This window comes from Grammomys surdaster, unplaced genomic scaffold, assembly GCF_004785775.1.
Source record: "Grammomys surdaster isolate TR1022 unplaced genomic scaffold, NIH_TR_1.0 126163, whole genome shotgun sequence".
NCBI lineage: Eukaryota > Metazoa > Chordata > Mammalia > Rodentia > Muridae > Grammomys > Grammomys surdaster.
This window is the reverse complement of record NW_021620970.1, coordinates 4,750,981-4,757,041: the sequence shown is the minus strand read 5'-3', so window position 1 is coordinate 4,757,041 and position 6,061 is coordinate 4,750,981. Positions and strand designations below refer to the sequence as shown.

Genomic DNA, 6,061 nt, shown 5'->3' with positions numbered 1-6,061 from the left:
CTTTTAGTTGTGCAGTCAAGTTGTTAGTGTGTGCTCTTTCCAGTTTCTTTTTGTAGGCACTTAGAGCTATGAGTTTTTCTCTTATCACTGCCTTCATGGTGTCCCACAAGTTTTGGTATGATGTGTCCTCATTTTCATTGAATTCTAAAAAGTGTTTTATTTCTTTCTTTATTTCTTCCTTGACCAAGTCATCATTGAGTAGAGAGTTGTTCAGTTTCCATGTTCACTTGGGTTTTCCATTGGTTTTGTCATTATTAAAGACAAGTCTTATTCCATGGTGATCTGATAAGATGCAAGGGATTATTTCAATTTTTTTGTATCTGTAGAGGGTTGTTTTGTGACCAATTATATGGTCTATTTTGGAGAAGGTACCATGAGGTGCTGAGAAAAAGGTATATTCTTTTGTTTGAGGATGAAATGTTCTATAGATGTCTGTTAAGTCCATTTGGTTCAAAACTTCTGTTAATGTCAAAGTGTCTCGGTTTAGTTTCTGTTTCCATGATCTGTCCATTGCTGAGAGTGGGGTGTTGAAATCCCCCACTATTATTGTGTGAGGTGTAATGTGTGTTTTGAGCTTTAGTAAAGTTTCTTTTATGTATGTAGGTGCCCTTGCATTTGGAGCATAGATGTTCAGAATTGAGAGTTCACCTTGGTAGATTTTTTCTTTGATGAGTATGAAGTGTCCTTCCTTATCTTTTTTGATTAATTTTGGATGAAAGTCGATTTTATTTGATATTAGAATGGCTACTCCAGCTTGTTTCTTGGGACCATTGGCTTGGAAAATTGTTTTCCACCCTTTTATTCTGAGGTAGTGTCTGTCTTTTTCACTTAGGTGCGTTTCTTATATGCAGCAAAATTCTGGGTCTTGTTTGTGTATCCAGTCTGATAGTCTGCGTCTTTTTATTGGGGAATTAAGAGCATTTATGTTAAGAGATATTAAGTAAAAATGATTGTGGCTTCCTGTTATTTTTGTTATTAGAGGTAAAGTTATGTTTGTATAGTTTTCTTCTTTTGGGGTTGTTGGAAGATTACTTCCTTGCTTTTTCTAGGTTGTAGTTTCCCTCCTTGTGTTGGCGTTTTCCATCAATTATCCTTTGAAGTGCTGGGTTTGTGGGAAGATATTGTGCAAATTTGGTTTTGTCATGGAATATCTTGGTTTCACCATCTATAGTGATTGAGAGTTTTGCTGGGTATAGTAATCTGGGCTGGCAATTGTGTTCTCTTAGGGTCTGTATGATGTCAGTCCAGGCTCTTCTGGCTTTTATAGTCTCTGGTGAGAAGTCTGGTGTAATTCTTATAGGTCTGCCTTTATATGTTACTTGACCATTTTCCCTTATTGCTTTTAGTATTTTTTCTTTGTTTTGTGCATCTGATGTTTTGATTATTATGTGACGGGAGGTATTTCTTTTCTGGTCTAGTCTATTTGGTGTTCTGTAGGCTTCTTGTACGTTTATGGGTATCTTGTTCTTTAGGTTAGGGAAGTTTTCCTCAATAATTTTGTTGAAGATATTTACTGGCCCTTTAAGTTGGGACTCTTCATTCTCATCTATACCTATTATCCTTAGGTTTGGTCTTCTCATTGTGTCCTGGATTTCCTGGATGTTTTGAGTTAGGATTTTTTTGCATTTTGCATTTTCTTTGACAACTGTGTCAATATTTTCCACCGTATCTTCTGCATTTGAGATTCTCTCTTCTATCTCTTGTATTCGGTTGGTGATGCTTGTGTCTATGACTCCTGATCTCTTTCTTAGGTTTTCTATCTCCATTGTTGTCTCCCTTTGAACTTTCTTTATTGTTCCTATTTCCAGTTTCAGATCCTGAATGTTTTTGTTTAATTCTTTCTTTGTGTTTTCTTGTATTTCTTTAAGGGATTTCTGTGATTCCTCTTTAAGGGCTTCTATCTGTTTACTTGTACTCTCCTTTATTTCTTTAAGGGAGTTACTTAATTCCTTCTTATAATCCTCTATCATCATCATGAGAAGTGATTTTAATTCTGAATCCTGCTTTTCAGGTGTGATGGGGTGTTCAGGGCTTGCTATATTGGGAGAACTGGGCACTGATGATGCCAAGAAACTTTGGTTTCTGTTGCTTATGTTCTTGTGCTTGCCTTTCGCCATCTGGTTAACTCTAGTGGTATCTGCCCTCACTGTGTAAGACTGGAGTCTGTATTTCCAGTTATCTTGCTTATTGCAGAGCTCCTCGGAGTCCAGATGTCTCTGTGGTCTTATGCTCCTAATCTCCTGTGTGGAAGAACTCCTGGGACTCAGGCCACCTCTTGGATCTGGAAATCCTTCTGCTCTGAGTGCAGTCGCTCCTCGGCTGCTCTGAGTGCAGTGGGTCCTCGATGACTCAGGGTTCAGTTTCAGCTGCTCTGAGTGCAGTGGCTCCTGGATGACTCAGGATTCAGTTTCTCCCCAGGACAGGAGCAGACCGACTCTGTGTCCGCTGCTCTGAGTGCAGTGGCTCCGGCTGCTCTGAGTGCAGTGGCTCTTCTAGGATGACTCGGAATTCAGTATCTCCACAGAACCAGAGCAGACTAATTCTGTGTCAGCTGCTCTGAGTGGAGTGGCTCCTGGATGACTCAGGATTCAGTTTCTCCCCAGGACAGGAGCAGACCAACTCTGTGTCTGCTCCAGCCCAAAGGACCAGGCAGGGGCGGAAGGGAAGTGGAATTCCGGAGGGGAGGGGTTTGGGTAGCTGCTGTGCACTGAATGTCCCTGGCTCCCAGATGTATCTCTGGGGCTTAGGGAATGAGATGGAGTTCTTAACAGCTGCTCTGAGTGCAGTGGCTCCTGGATGATTCAGGATTCAGTTTCTCCCCAGGACAGGAGCAGACCAACTCTGTGTCTGCTCCAGCCCAAAGGACCAGGCAGGGGCGGAAGTGCGTTTGTGCCTAGTCTTAATGTAACTTGATATGCTGTGTTCGGTTGATACTCCTGAGAGGCCTGTTCTTTTTTGAAGGGAAATGTGGGAAGATTGGATCTTGGGAAGAATGGAGGTGGGAGGACAAACGAGGAGGAATGGAGGGAGTGGAAACTGGGATTGGAGTGTATTATATGAGAGAAGAATAAAAGAGGAAAAAGGAAAAAGAAACACCATCACAGATGTGCTCAGAGATTTGTGTCCTGGGTGATGTTAGATCCTGTTAAATGTACTGCCAAGGTGAATTGCTCTATCATTAGAGATAAAAATCTTGTTACTTTGTATTCATTTGTACTTCATTTCTTTCCTGAATACTTTTTTTCTTGCTTTTTTATAACTTTGTTTTTTATAAAAAGAAAAACAAAACACAGCAGTCACTTTATTCTTAAGTTTGTACTTTACAAAACCTCAAGGAAGAAGTCCTTGAGGGAGAGGTGTGGAGACGGTAAGAGTGAAAGGGGACGAGGAACAAGCCTACTCATCTGGGGCACCAGGCAGATGCGAGATCCAGGCAAGCGCAGGAAGGTCTTGCTTACTGGCTGCGCAAAGCTCAGCTGAATGACCTGAGAGTGTTTCAGCCCTGAGACTGTTGTCATTTGATAGGCAGCCTCTGGCCAAGGCTTCAAAGGAAGTAGACTTCTGCCAGGCCAGGGAGATGGCTAGCAGCAGGTGAGGCTACCCATCTAGGAGCTTCAGGATGCTCTCCCGCTCCTTCAGGGTCTTCTGGGCCTGGTCCTTTTCCTTCTTCGTAGGGGTGCGCTTCTTCTGCCGGGCAGCCATGATCTTGCGGAAGGCATCCATGACCTCATTGTCTGCCATGCGGACCCGCTGCCTTAGCTCCTGCCGGCTCACCTCCTCCTTTGCCAACCTCAGCAGGTCATGCTTCTTGGAGGGGTTGTGTGCACTGAGTACCTTCAGCTCAGCCTGCCGTTTGCGCACCTCAGCAAGGACCTCGTCCTCTGAGTCCTCAGCAGGCCGGTCCTCGGACTCCAGTAGGCCCTGGGCAATCAGCTCCTCCTTGATGCGGCTCTCCAGGGACTTGGTATGTGGCACACTGAAAAGCTTGTTCTGATTGCGGGGGGAGGTGCTTGCCCCATCAGCCCCTGAGTCTTTCCCAGACATGTCAGGAATAGGAGAGTCCTCCATAGGGGAAATAATATTTTCCTCCACTAGGGCCTGCAGCAGGCGCTGTGTCAGGGCACCAAAGGGACACTCGTCTTCTGGCTGTTCATGCTGGGCCTCAGACTTCTTCAGCAGGGCATCCACATCTTTTGTGTCCAGTTCCGTCAGTGGTCCTATGAGGCCTTTCTTCTTGTCAGCCACAGCTGCTGCCCGGGCCCCATCCTTCTGCTCCTCCAGCAGATCCTCCTGGGCCCAACGCTGGGAGTAGTGTTTCCCTAGTGGGGGAATCTTGTAATGTTCAGCTTCATCTTCTGGGGGCTTCAGGAGCTCCTCTAGTGTTCACACCTCCTCACTGGTGATGTCAGCACAATAGGGCTCCACAGAGGCCCAGAACCTGTTGGGAGCATCATTCTTGGGAATCCGAGGCACATCGATTGGGTCATCAGTAAATTCATATTCCTGGATTTTGGGTTGAACGTTTTTGGACTTGGGTCGTCCTGGGCCGGGGCCTGGCCCATGTCCCGCCTTCCCTTCCAGTTTCTGCTTCTTGGGCTTCCCATGTTTGGGGGGAGCACCAAGCTCATGGTCTCGACCTAGCTTCAGGAATCGTCGGTCACCTTTCTTATCCTGCCAGTCAGTAAGGATCTGGGTTCCAGCTTCCAGGACGCGCAGTTCCCTGCTTGCAGAGGACAGCAGGGTCTCAAGTTCTAGCTGCAGGGTGTCCAGCTCCTCAATGCCAATGCCATCGTCCTCAGAGCGGGCCAGCACTGCTGTGTACCGGGGACAGACCTTCAGGTGGTCCACAGACTTGAAGTCATGAAACTGCAATGGGCAGTCCTTCAGCTCACTCATGGCCCAGGAGATGGGACCCTCCCTGGAATGTTCTGAGGATTAAGAAGTGATGCTTGTCAAGTGCCCAGTTCAGTGTCTGGCACAGAAGTGGGCTCCTGAATACTTTTTAAAATAAATTTTAGAAGGATACTTGAAATAAAAATTTATTTTATTATTGTGTCTACTCTGTAATATCTAGATACTGGATAACTGCCTATCAATTTATCTTCATCTCTTATCCCTACTCCCTGGATTTTGATAACCATCATTCTATTTACAGTTTATATGAAGTCACTCAGTACTTGTATTTGATTTATTTATGCATTGCAATACATTATTTTTAATAATCTTTATGATTGAGAATTTAATATAACTTTGTCATCCAGCTTTTACTTGTGTTTATGAAATTTTGTGTATTATAGTCTTAATACTTTACCATTAAGTAAAGTAATTATAGTTCTTTTACTGCAACCTACAGATATTTACTGAGAATTACTACATTAATGTCATGGAGCAGAATAGGAATTTTAAAATTCATGCAATGAGAGTGCTAGAGAAATTACATAAATGCTTTCTGTAGAAGATAACTTGCTCAATTTATGTAGGCTGTCTACAAAATTCTCTAGAATCCTCCATCCAGGATTTCTATTGCAATTTAAAAAATATTTTCTGGTTTATATTCTTTTATTGATGCCTTTTTCCTATGACAAGTGTTAAAATGTAAGTAATGTTGTGTTTGACCTTACAGATGGCTCAGTACAGGTAAAATGACAGTCTAATTCCTTCACAACTGGTCTATTTTCATTGTAAGTTTTCTTTTATCACAAATTTGGCTCCCTTATGAAAATTATATAACACTGTGTAAAAATATCTGGAATGTATATCTATCTTCAGATTTATTATTTACCTTTACAATTTCTTAGTTGTTGTTGTTGAAAAGAGATTATTTTTCACTCAAACAATAGATACGGATTATATTTCTCCTCCCTCTATTCCTTCTAGTTCCTACCAACCTCCTGTCCTTTCCAAATCTACTCCTTTTCTGTCTCTGATTAGAAAAAAAGCAAGCTTCTAAAAGATAAAAAATTCATTACAGAATAAGATATAATGAGGTAACCAAACATCAGGGCAACCAAAACTTTTCTTGAAATAAAGAAAAAAAATAGAGCAGGTACAAGACTCAGAG

At 42.7% G+C, this 6,061-nt stretch overlaps 1 pseudogene; it reads right to left on the bottom strand.

Moving 5' to 3' along the window:
- Positions 1-3,490: 3,490 nt before the first annotated feature.
- LOC114612506 lies at positions 3,491-4,913 on the bottom strand (annotated as a pseudogene).
- Positions 4,914-6,061: the final 1,148 nt, after the last annotated feature.